Below are 14,000 nucleotides of genomic sequence, written 5' to 3' on the forward strand. Positions count from 1 at the left end.
CCCCCTTCATTCTTCCCCTTCTGCTATCTTCTTCTTTTTTTTTTTTTTTTTAAAAAAAAAGAAAACACTTTCGCTAAGAAACTTAAGTCATATCCTTTTGGTTTCTTCCTTGGGCAATGACTATTACTCTGCAACTAAAAACTTCCAAATATGAGGGTAACCTTTTACTATTGAGATAGAAATTTATGAGGAGTGTGTTATTTAATAAAGTTCACTATAATCAGACAATCTAACCTTTTTTTTTTTCTTTTTCTTTTTTTTTTTCTAACCTTTTTGTTACTATTATACCGGCATATGAAGGACTGTGGAAATAGTCTTGTTTTATAGAATCACAGAAGAGTCACTACACACAGAACAGCAGGTGGGTTTTCCAAAGTGCAGTATGACCTTAATCCTCATTCTTCAGTAATGATTTATCCTCATTTTTAAAAGGGCTTGCCTGCCTTAGAAAGCACATCTAGTCTGAGACCTGAGTTTAATTCCCAGGAGACACTTCAGCTTTCTGAGTTATTGTTTACTCATTTATAAAATGGAGATTATAATAATAACAGTCTCCTCAAGGAATGACTATAAAGATCAAATATGTTTGTGCATGAGAAAGATGATGTAATGTTACAGAGGATCACTGAATGTTAGAATTAATGCTGTATGACACTGGAATTTAGTTAGTGTTTTGAAACTTAAGTGAGAATATTTGCTTTTTTCTTTTTCACTAGAATACCCTGATTTTTTTTTAAAGGATTTTATTTATTTTTTATTTGACAGACAGAGCTCGAGAAAACTCAAGGCACAAGCAGGTGGAGTGGTAGGCAGAGGGGGAGGGAGAAGCCGACTCCCTGCTGATCAGAGAGAAACCCACGTGGGGCTTGATCCCAGGACCCTGGGATCACCCCTGAGCCAAAGGCAGACACCTAACCGACTGAGCCACCCAGTTGCCCTGTTTTGTTTTTTTTTTTTTAAATCCTGTTTTGTGTGTACTCCAGGATTACCCCTTTTAGCTAGTGAATCAGTTTTTCTGAGCTTTATCAATTTATGTAAAGAGCAATAATTTGGGGACCTGGTGAATTGTTGGAAAAGGGCACAGTGATTATAAAAGCATATGATGAAACAGGAATTACAGAATTTTGAAAATGTAACAATTGACTGGTTTGTGGTAGAATGTTGCTATATGACTTCAGGTGTTTATATAGGTCTGATTTAATCTCCCAAATAAGATGGATTTTCTCAATCTATATTTAGCATTTCTCTTCTTCCCGGCAAGGGTTTTAGAATATTGTCACTCACTCACTCTATTTTTTAAAAAAAGATATTAGCACTTCATGTTTTGAAATGCCTTCCAGGACAAGAACCTCTCCAGGTAGAGGAAGTATTTAACTGAAAATAGCAGATGTAGTCATCCCATGTCAAGTATGTGGATTTTGGCTAAAATGCACTCGCTTTTCTATTAAAAGTTGTATTGTAATAGATCTCTGATATGTGACTTCCAGCATACTGCTTTATAAATATTTAGGGGGAAAAAAAAACTTGACTAAGTATCCAGGGGGTAAATTTCCACTGCAAAATAAATTCCTTGATATAAACTTTAAAACAACATTTAATTAGGCTTAAAAAAAACAACAAAAAACCTGAGGGGTGCTTGGGTGGCTCAGTAGGTTAAGCATCCAACTCTTGATTTCAGCTCAGGTCATGATCTCAAGGTCATGGATCGAGTCCCATGACAAGATTTGAGTCTGCTTGTCTCTCTCCCTCTGCTCCTCCTGCTCATGCTCTCTCTCTAAAGTGAATAAATAAAATCTTAAAAAAAAACCAACCTGGAAAATTACTACATAATAATTCCTCTAGGCCTTAGACTGGCAGAGTAAACCTGTCTTGCTTTGAAGACCAGATAATTCAGCTGGTTTTAGCATGGTGAGAAGAAAATGGAATTTGTGAATTTAGCTCAGGTGGGCCAGTAAGCTTCATAACATTACAGAATTACATTTTTGTAAGTGATGCCATTGCCTTCAGTGGGAACCACAAAGGAGTTGGAGACAGAGTAGCAAAATCCTTTCCTGGGAATCTAACTGTCCTCTCCTTTCCTAGGAATCTCAACGTAGTATAGTGAAAAGAGGTCATAGGTTTCATGTGTACATGACAAGGCACTTTTCAGTATGTGAATTATAACATTCCTACTAGAAGTTCAAATTTCCACTTGAAGCATTTTTAAGGATCTTTAATATCCTTGAATCTAGTTAGACTGAAGGGGAAATTAAGTTCTATGTAATTTAATTTATTTTATATAGCTAATATTATTTTACATTATTCATTTAAACTGATATTAACTAAATGAATTGTAGGACTTAATTAGAAATGTAAGTTGTATATAATGTAGAAATTGATAAAATAAATTGGTTAAAATGTAACCCCCATTTAGATAGAATTAACCAACAACATCCCCTGAACACTATACCTGGAAAACATTTAATGCATAGGAAATATTTGCCCAATGATAATTTGTTTTCATGTTGATCATTAATCTGGAAGTTGTATTTTTCTCCATAGAAAAACATTAGCCCTCCTTCCTTTATAGGGAACTGACTAAAGCACTCTTTCCTTTGGCATAAAGAATCGTTGCCTCACGCAGAACCCAGAATGCCACGTAAACAGAGGAAGGGAACAAGTCTTGGTTAGCATGTGAAGCATGCAGCTGACATTTTGCAAAGCTTCTTTGCAGAGAAACATTCCCTCCTCAGCTGTACCACAAGGCAGTTGAGTATACAGTTTGGAATTAGACAGTTCTGCATCTGAATTCCAGCCTACCCCCTCCCATCTGTGTGACGTTGGAATTCATACAGTATCCGTAAGCCTCGATGTCCTCAGCCACACAATGATAGTACAAAGATTTACCTTGCAAGGTTCTATAAATGTGATATGAGATAATAGATGTAATGTATTTAACACAGTGATTGGCAAATACTGAGTAGTCATTATGAGTAAATATTTTTAGAATACAATGATAGAGCTCATAATTGAACTTTCAGTGTGTGAAAAAGAAAGATCCTGATGCTCAATAAACCCACATTCCATAATAAGCCAGCATGACACAAAAACAGTGAAATATTCATTAAAGAAAAAGAGGATGCCAAAAAAAAAAAAAAAAAAAGAGAGAAACCCAGACCAGAATGGAGACTATTCTCCTAGTCACATTAATTAAAGTGTTTTACCAGTTCCACTGTGAGAGGCGTATGGAATTTTGAGATCCTCATTTTCATCCACTGAATACTTAGAAATGTTATGCATATGATGGATGTCACTCATTTATTTTATACATTCCAACATATATAGTAATATCTCTATACATATCCATATATACCTTACTCACATTAAGGAATATTTGTTATCCTATTCTCAATTAAAGTTCTGGTTATCTCACTCTTAAGCATAGGAAACAAACTGAGGGTTGCTGGAGGGGAGGGGGTGGGGGGATGGGGTAACTGGGTGATGGACATTAAGAGGACACATGATGTAATGGATATTATATAAGACTGATGAATCACTGACCTCTACCTCTGAAACCAATAATACATTATATGTTAATTGAATTTAAATACAAATAAATAAATTCAAAAAAATAAAGTTCTGGTTATCTCATAACATGCCAGGAAATTTCACACAAAGAACACTTTAAGATGATTATATACAGATAACTGAACTAGGTGGACCCTACTGACCTCTATATGTTTGTTAAGAGTGAGAAAACTGATGAGCAGCATGAGTAGCTTAAAGACTATACATTTGGAGTCAGGTATGCCTGAGTTTGTGTTCTACATTTTCTACCTAAAAAGTTAGATGATATTATTAAGTTCTCTGAGATTTTGTTTTCCCATCTATAAGCTGAATATAACTACCTCCAAGGGTGGTTGTGTGAGTCAGCAAATGCCATATTATCTAAGAGGAGGTTTTCTTCCGGGAGGATGTCTGGCTGGGCTGTAACATTGTAAAATGTTTGATATAGGAATAAAAAAAAGAGATGTAGAATGGAGAAAGGAGGGGGTGAGATAATCAATAGACATTATTTATATTTACAAAAAGTAGATAATTCACAAAGTTCATAACACATTTCTCAGTTTGGGAATATTTTTTTGCATTGTTAACTATACTTCCATATAAAGTTGCCAAATTTTTATCTCATTTGTATTTTAGGAAAAACTGTAAAACCTTCCTTACATATTATAAATTGGATTCAGGTAGGACTATTTTTACATGATTTAACCTACATTTATAATATATGCACAGATACATCATTGCATCTTCACAGTGCTTTATTAATCATTAATTTGTTGTAACTCCTGCTATGTTTATTAAGCCTTGCTGAGAACAGCCATGTTTCACTTAACATTGTATTTTGTCAACATTTGCTTTTATGATGTTCTTGATGTAATATGATAGGGGTTATTTTTAGAAACAAGAGCATTAAAAAATTTTTTTTTAAGCTAGGAGTTCACAATTTACCTGTTCCCTTCACCTAATACAAACAGCTTCATAGATTGCTATGTAAATGGACCCTCCCACATGAATTTTTATTAAGAACTCTGTCTTCTATGTGTGTTGATCTTCTAAAAATTACAGGACTGCTTATACTCTATGTTAACTAGGTGAATAATTTTTTAGCCAGCCTACCAACTTGTGATTTCTGTGACTATTTTATTTTTTATTTATTTTTTAAAGATTTATTTATTTATTTTGACAGAGAGAGAGAGAGAGACAGCAAGAGAGGGAACACAAGGGGGGTGGGTGGGAAAGGGAGAAGAAGGCTTCCTGTGGAGCAGGGATCCTGATGCAGGGCTCGATCCCAGGACCCCGGGATCATGACCTGAGTCGAAGGCAGACGCTTAATGACTGAGCCACCCAGGTGCCCCCCTGTGACTATTTTAAAGAATAAATGACTTTTGTATATCCTGGTTTAATAGTTTACTTCTGTTAACAGGAGCCAGTTAAGCTGCAGGAAAATTTTGGTACCAGAATGTGTTGAATTTTTTTTTTTCTTCGGAGTGTAAAACTTCTCCAGAGAAGGATGAGGTTAAGTATGGACATAGTGAGTGGGAAATTTCATGGAAGAATGATTTATACTTAATATTAAGGTACAGGTGTCACAGCAAATTCTTATAGGGCCAGGCAGGTAACATAAATGAGGTTAGTAGCAAGAGTCAGGAACTATAAGATAACCAGAACTATGGGGACTACAGTGATCCAGAAACTGCATCACTAGACCAAACAAATCACTTCTGAGAGCTTCATTTAGTTTTTTGAGGTGTTTGTTGTCTTAGAGGCTGGGTCATATGTAAGTAGGAGAGTGGAGGAGGTAACTTTTTTTAAAGATTTTACTTATTTATTTGACACAGAGAGAGAACAAGCAGGGGAGCAGGAGAGGGGGATGCAGGCTCCCCACTGAGCAGGGAGTCCAATGCCAGGCTCGATCCCAGGACCCTGAGATCATGACCTGAGTCAAAGGCAGTCGCCTAACCAACTGAGCCACCCAGGTGCCCCGAGAAGGTAACTTCTAAGACTGGGGGTTCATGTAAGCAAAAGTAAAGAAAGAAAAATAGCCTGGAGGCTGGGGATGGCCTTCAGGAGTAAGCCTAGATTAGAGCAGTAGTGCTCAACTCGGGGCGGTTTTCCCTCTCTGGGACATTTGATAATGTTTGTAAATATTTTTGCTTATCACAGCTGGAGGAGGGTGCTCCTGGCATTTCATGGGTAGATACCAGGTATATGCTGAATATCGTACAATGCACATCCCCCACAATAGAGAATTATATAGGCCAAAATGTCAGTAGTGCCAAGGTTGAGAAACCCTGCTCTAGATGAATATGTGTGTTGGGGAACAGGGTAAGTATATTAGATGTTCTGCAATTTATTGTTAAATACTTCAGCATAGAAGGTGTAAATTTAATCTATACCCTAAGGTCCATTAATTAACATTTGAGGTATCTTAGAAGTATATACTCCAGAGGTGGTTTGTCAGTATATGAAAGATATGATGCAGTGGCCCCAAATTTAGAGCCCCAGGTAGGCAGAGAACTTCACTATCTTTACTTCAATTAATATCAGTTGCTTTATTAATTACTATAATAGATATTAGATATTATTTTTAAGTCCACAAAATGAGGATGTATCAGGCTGGAAATTTTGTAGAGGCATGGCGGCTGGTACATAAAGAAGGCATGAAGATCTAGTGAGTCCAGCTCAGACCACATGCTTTGGACAGGCCCTGTAGGCTTAGGATTCTGAACCTGTCCTATTTTCAATTGTTCAGCAGAGGATATTGTTGTCTGACTCAGACCAGAAGGTTAATTGAATCTTGCCATTAGAATAGAGTGGTGGGTGGGGAGATGGGGAGATGTTGGTCAAAGGGTATAACTTCCAGTTATAAGATGAATAAGTTCTGAGGATCTAATGTATAGGATGGCAATGATAGTTAATCATACTGTATTATATACTTGAAAGTTATGAAGAGAGTAGACCTTAAATGTTCTCACCACACACACAAAAATGGTAATTAGGGGATGTGACAGAGATGTTAGTGCTGTGGTGGTAATTATTTTGCAATATATAAATGTACTAGATCAACATGTTATACACAAACTTACACAATGTTTTATGTCAGTTATATCTCAAGGCTGGGGAAGAAATGGCATAGAATCTGCTTCAAGGAAATTTTCTATACAGAACACTGCTGGAACACCAGAAAGAATAGAGAGATGGACCTTCATGAGCTTATAGGTGATACGGCTGTTTCAAATGTCTCAAATGTCTATTTGGGCTGGGTCAAATGTCTATTTGCATAGGTAATAGAACCAACTCTCAGTCTTGCTTTCATTCTGAGGTACTTGGAGTGTCAAGGCTTGAGAAAGAAGATCTACAGGCTTTGTCTTTCTCTAACCATTGGTTACAACTAAAAACTACCAAAAAGAGGACACTCATTATTAATTAAGAATGGGTCTAGGTTGGTTTAGTAGAGTCAGGTTACAGAAAACCTTGAAAGTGAGGCACTAGAATGTGTACCAGCCAGAAACTTGATGGGATGGGCAGTTGAGAGAAGAGGATGGTTAATTACTACTGTCTAAGATGAATAAAAAAGAAAAAAATGGTGGTAAGAAAACCAGTGGGAAAGCTGTTAAAATAGTAAGCTATGAGGTGCGAGGTGATGAGAGTCAAGATTCTGTTAGATTCAGCAGCATTCAAGAAAAGACAAAATTGGAGAGCCATGTTGAGGGCATGAATAATAATCACAGCTAAAATTCATAGTTATTTGTTTTTTAGTTACTGTGCTAACACCTTTTCATGCATTATCTTACTTAAACCTCAGAACAGCTCTCCAAGCTAGATATTATTAGTACCCCCATTTTATAGGTGAGGAAAGTCAAGCACAAGAATTTGAGAGGCTTAGGGTCACAATATTAGTAAGTGATGGGCCAGAACATTTGGAGACATCTTAGTGCAGGTTTGCTTGGTGGGCCTGGTGTGATGGCTATTTCCAAAATGGGTATGTTGGAGATGAAGCCAGTTTTAGTGGGGGAGGGAGAAGGGTACAAGTGGGCCTGCCAGATTGGAGAGGGCAGAATGTGGTGGGAGTTGTTGGCTCATGGATGATCTGTCCAGAGGATCTGTCAAAGCTGAGCCAGAAGAGATGGAGCCAAAGCAATAATTTCATGAAATTAAATTGTCCTATGTTCCTGGATTTGAGTTTCTTGAGTAGATTTATTTAACTTTTAGTGCTTCAGTAATTCTAGATTGCAATTGCCAGTGGGATTTGCTTTCCTGTATGGACAATATAGGAATTAAGCCCTTTGGACTCCAAAGACTTCTATCAAGACTTCAATCACACCACTTAGGTGTGATTCTTAAACATGCATGTCTGATATTCTGACCTACTAAAACGCAACATTTATGAAATCTAAAAACTATAGATTTTTATAGACTTTAATCCCAGTTTGGGTTAACTATAACTAATAGTTTTTAGATGATAGTCTTGATCAAGCTTCTATTCCTTGCTTTATGCATGCCCTCCCAAACTCAGAAGGTGAGGCAGGGTCTTCTGTAGAATTTTGTGAAGACTGTTGCAGTTCCTAGCTGGGGCTTAAAAGTATCTGGGGCAAAATTAAATGAAATCATTTAATCTATAGATTATAGTGATGACCTATAGATCACTCCAAAGTCACAATGGAAAAACAGTAAACTACCCCATCCTGTCTTTCATGTTCAAGCCCAGACACCAAAAAGCCAGTGGACATTCTCAAGGATCCTTCTTATCATGTTTTAGAGACTCTTCAAGACAATTTATAAAATGACATTTTCTTATAATGTCCTCATTAATGAATTTGCTCTGATATTTACTTCCCTAGCAACTTACATGTCTTCAAAAGATTTGTTCTATGTGATATCATATTCAAAGCTATTTTTTCTTGCTAGAGTAGAAGCTTCTTGAAGGCAGAGAACTTGTCTTGTTCACAGCTATATCTTTAGTTCCTAAATTAACGTCCAACATATTGCAGGAGGTGAGAAACGAAACAAATCTCAGTTACTGTGTTATGTGATACCAGGACCAAGCAAAAAAAAAAAAAATTTTTTTTTTTTTTTGTTGTTGTTCCAGGAAGCTAAGACCACAAACTAATTAAAACAGGTGACATATAAAATTGGGGAGGTTGCTCCTAGGACTGCTTTGAAAAATAACTTCCTCACCATACTCATTTCAAGACCTCAACTTCACTGGGACCACCAATCCAAAGTTATGTCATTAACTCTTCCCAATCCCCACTGTTTCTCTGCTTTTCAAGAACTACCTTAAAATCATTCAGGATGCATCCTATAACCTGTAACCAATATAACCTATAATCCTATAAATATCCTCCCCTAATTTTCTACCTTTGAAGATTTTAAGACTGCAAAAGTGGTGTTCTTGCTTCCTGCAGTAAGTTCAGGAAACTTACCCTATTTGCTCAATAGGTATTTTTGATTGTCTTCATAGGGGTTTTGATGGAGGTAACAAATATTTGTTAAATGAATGAATGGGCAAGAGATAACCAATGGTATTTCCATTTAATTGATGTGGACACTAAAGCTTCATTAAAGTAAGTAGACTGTAGATTCAAGCCATTCAGTCTTTCTGCAAAGCACAATTTGCACATGACTCTTTTGAGATTTCTTTCTTCCTTCAAGATTGCCTTAAGGTTGCTTATGTCTGGGTCAGCATGTGTTATTTGGGAGGTGGGGAAAGGGGATAAAGTATGTTTGTATCATGTACATTGTCTTGTCTACCTCCTTTAGGGAGTGACCTAGACTTGAAGGTTATGCCTATTACTATTTCACCAGTTTGTATGAGAAACATAAGATATAGAGGAGGTCATGTATCCAAATGAGAATATGAAATATGGAATATGAGAATATGGTGAAGAGGAAATACAGTGAAGACTCTAGTGAATGCATTCTCATCAGTGGTGATACTGCCCCCAATGGGTGAAAATTGGTTCTTGGAGGATCAAAAAATCTCAGAAATTACAATGGTTTGTGGCCTTTTAAAGGGCTACAGTACATAACCAGATATAACCAGATATGTATCTGAGGTATCAACATTTCATGGGGAGGGGGCAATTAGGAAAACAAAAATGTCTAAGAAGGCTCCTTACAGGGATGACGACAGAAAAAAGGTTGAGAAACACTGCTCAAGTGACAGTTTCTTCTAGATGGCCATGATTAAAAACTCTTCACAATCAGTTTAAAGTTTTCAAATCTAATACTAGGTCTGGTGCAATTATGCATGGTCCCAGAAAAGGCATTTGGTTGTTAAAAAAAAACTGAACATGTTTTAAAAAGATATTCTTAAGTATAAAGAAAAAATGTATATATGGTAGCTGGGATTTCTTAGTACCTCCATAGGTTTGGTTATATATGTTGTTAAGTCATAAACTGCAGTGTGTGTGTGTGTGTGTGTGTGTGTGTGTGAGAGAGAGAGAGAGAGAGATGTCAACTTTTCTAAGACAGAGAGCTCTGAAGACTCACCTGAACTTAATGATCAGTCTGGTAACATGAAATTCACAGAAATTTATTTGGTAAAGAGATTAACCTGGATAAACCAACACTTTGGCAGATTGTAGAGAAAGCTACAAATGAAGTTAAGTCATTAGGGACCATGGCTTCCTTGCCCTGGAAAAAATAACAGGCCCCAATATTTACTGTACTCTAACATATTAGCAAAATGTACCAGTCAAAACTAATCAATCACAGCTGCTGGAAAGCAAATAATTAACATGTCTCATTATATTATTCATCCTCTTGGTGAGCAGAAAGACTTGATAATGGGGTCTCTGTGTGCTACTTGACTGTTTGCACTGAATTTGGATTGTAGTCAGAAAATACTCAAATATTCTTAAAACATTAAATGGCAAAAAATGCTGGTCTGCACTTACTGGAATAGGATCTACTCATTTCTTTCTAAATAATTCATTTCCGGGAAATATGAGGTAGAAAATAGATACCATCTACATAACGTATTTTACTGAAGTAAAATTATCCCGAAAAGTGATCCTTCAAGCACCTTGACTTTGTGTAGGTATGATATGGGAGAGAAGACTTAGTCTATAATGTGATCAAGACCACAATAATCTGAGTTTTTATGAGGTTATTTTCTTTTTCTGCAGAATCTCAGAGGTAGATTATTATTTTAAACAATGCAAACTAATAGACCTATACTTATCTCTCTTTCAATTTGTAAACTGACAATTATTGTGTTTCATACCTCTTGGATTACAGGATTAAATGATCACACTCTAGGCAGCCATATTGTCCCATTTGCATAAAATAAAAAAATACAGCAATATGAAAAACACGTATTTGTGAACATTTATTGAAGGCCTATAATAGGCTGGTCAGTTTATTAGATACTTTACATGTGTTATTGAGAATAATATAACCTTCACAGCAACTCTGTGAAGTAATTTTTATCCACTGATATTACTTTTTTTAAAAAAAGACTATTTTGTGGGGGGTACTTTTAGGTTCACAGCAAAACTAGAGGAAGATTAGATAGGTGTGGTGGTGGGTGCTGGTGGGCCTTGTAGTCCATGCCAAGGATTTTGGATTTTTTCCTCAAGTGCAATTGAGATCCCTGGAGAAGTTTGAAGAGTGATATAACCCAGCACATTTTCAAAAGAACACTCTGGCTTGTGTGTGTTTGTGTGTGTGTGTGTGTGTGTGTGTGTGTGTTGGGGAAAGTGGTAAGAATGGCGAGGTAGAAGCTGGAAGGCCATTTAGGAGGCTATTGCAATAGTCCCAGCACAATATGGCAGTGGTTTGGAGTAGGTCAAAGTAGTGAAGATGATGAGTAGTGATAGACTTCAGGATACATTTCAAAGGAAAGATGATGGGATTGACTGATGCATTGCATGGGGGATGTGACAGAAAGAGCAGAAAGAGACAGAAAGTTCAGGAGGATTCCAGGGTTTGGCCTAAATTCTTGTGATTCATGCATTGCATTGACAATGGTTGCTGTGAACATTCAGAAGTGAGAGAGAGGTGATGTTCTCACTTGGGGTGATCATGGAGGACTTTGGGAAAACATGGTAGGATTTAAACTGGATATTGAGGAGCAGGATTTGTTTAAAGCCAAGAGGAAGGGGGAAGAAATTTCAGGCTGCTGAAATGTAACAGGGAAAAGTGCAGAACTTGAGGGGCGCCTGGGTGGCTCAGTCGGTTGAGCGACTGCCTTCGGCTCAGGTCATGATCCCGGAGTCCCGGGATTGAGCCCCGCATCAGGCTCCCGGCTCGGCGGGGAGCATGCTTCTCCCTCTGACCCTCCCCCCTCTCATGCTGTTTCTCTCTCGCTCGCTCTCTAATAAATAAATAAATAAAATCTTTAAAAAAAAAAAAGTGCAGAACTTGGAAGAGGCAATGATGTTTCCTGAAATGAGGAAAATTGAGGAGGGATAGACTTTGGAGGAAGATCAAGAATTTGTTTTGGATATATTAGTTTTGAAAGTTCTTATTAGAACCCAAACTATTTACAGTTCCCCAAACATTTCATGCTCTTTTTATTTGTAAGAGTTGTTTGTCAGAAGTAATAAACCAAGAACAGATAGTACTGTGCTCAAAGTACTTTATAATCTCTTTGTCTTTATTTTCTTTACTTATGATTCACATGTAAATGATTTCACCAATTCCAGATCCTATTAAGAGGTTGTTTAAAAAAACACTTTTCTCTCTCACAGTGATTTAGTTGACAATGATTCTTTTACTCCATGTTGTATTTTTAGACTGCCTTGTTGTTTTTCAGAATTATCACTAGCTCTGATATTTAGAAGTCCTTGTCTACTATTTATAAAATATTTAGAAATCCTTGTCTACTATTTATCATTATTTATTGTAAAGTTCTGGTTCATAATGTTTTCTATTTATGTGATTTAGTTTTTTCCCCTAGATATTTATATTACTTCATTAAAGCCATGAAGCAACTTTAACATCATCTACTTCTTACTTAAGGTGCCTATTTCAGAGTGCTTTCTTGTTGTTCTTGGGGGATACAGACACTTGAATGGAGATTTGTTACTGATAAAGAATAGTTTTCCTAAAACAATGACATTAAGAAATGGATAATAAGATTTTGTCTACTTGGTACTAGAGGTGGGTTCCTACAAGCAGAAATTTAGCATAAAGGATAAAACTGAGTTCTGATTTTTCCACTTGTGGCTGTATGGCTAGAATAAATTACTTAACAACTCTACAGTCTGTTTTACCTGCTATACGATAAAGATAACAATGGAACCAGACTCATAAGCTTGTTGTGAGAATTACAGGAGATAATACGCTTGCAGGGATTGGCACAGCACCTGGCACATAGCACATGCTTAATAAATTATATTATTACTATTATGATTATCATCATCACTAAAGGATAAGATACCATATCAAATGTGTTCTTAGCATTTACTCCTTGCAAACCATTGATGTGGTTTTTGGTGGATATAAAGGTGGAGAACACAGTTCTCTCCAAAATTTTATAATCTAGTTGCAGAAATAGAGTACTATTCTTGAAAAGAACATAATAATAAAATATTACAAAGTAGTTCAAGTAGTTCAAGAGAAAAATTATGACAAAATAGCACAAGATTTATGACCCATGAATTTCACTGATAATTGTTGCCGTGGGCATTTGGAGAGAAAGATGGGTTTCAAACAGGGTGTTGAGGAGGAACAGGAATTATTTAAAGCAAAGAGAAAGGGGGCAGAAATCTCAGGCAGGTGAAGCTTAACAGGGAAAAGGGTAAAACTGGGAAAAGGCAAGCGTGTGTATAGAAACAGTGTAAGAGTGCTATGATTTCTATTAAGTAAAGCAGACTTTTTTGATGAGTCGTTTTCCTAAAGTTCTATTAGCAAATAAAGTATAAAAACTAGAAAGGTAAATGAATGGATATAACTCACAGGAAATAAACTTGAATAAAAAATTTCCATACTAAAGATAAAAAGTTTAGAAAACTTCAGGAAAGCAGGATTCCAAGCACTCCTTATTCAAAATTTTAAAATTTATTTTTCTAAAGGCATACTATTATGCCTGGATTTTCAGGACAACCATTTGAAAGTAGAGAAAAGTCCATACTTGCAAATAAAAAAACTTTTAAGATCTTTGTTATTGCTACAAGTTTCAGGTCTTTATTTTAGAATTCAGAAGTCAAGCCTGACCATTTGCTTTCTGTGCTCTTTCTAAGTACTCCCTGAGCTACTGTTTGTTGCTCACAAAATAGGGCAGGGCCATAGAAATGCAAGTAAAACATCTTGGTTAATATCTCACATTTTTTTTTTCTTTTTTTTACTGCTGCAAATGCTTACTAGGATTGAGGGTCAGATGGATCGAAATATAAAAATATAACAGATAAAATACTTGGTGATATTTAATGCAAGCAATAAATTTCTATATTTTGAACATATAAAATTAGATGTACATATTTTAATGATTAGAAGTTCTGCATGAG

At 36.3% G+C, this 14,000-nt stretch overlaps 1 long non-coding RNA gene across 1 annotated transcript in view; it reads left to right on the top strand.

Moving 5' to 3' along the window:
* Nucleotides 1–14,000, top strand: part of LOC145722365 (uncharacterized) — a 179,279-nt gene that overhangs the window by 160,412 nt on the left and 4,867 nt on the right. The window contains exon 6 of the long non-coding RNA XR_014146587.1: nt 6,647–6,762. This is a non-coding gene — a long non-coding RNA (uncharacterized LOC145722365). The remainder of the gene's footprint in view (nt 1–6,646; nt 6,763–14,000) is intronic.

Source organism: Leptonychotes weddellii, chromosome 6, assembly GCF_054177405.1.
Source record: "Leptonychotes weddellii isolate Sample4059 chromosome 6, ASM5417740v2, whole genome shotgun sequence".
NCBI classification, from domain to species: domain Eukaryota; kingdom Metazoa; phylum Chordata; class Mammalia; order Carnivora; family Phocidae; genus Leptonychotes; species Leptonychotes weddellii.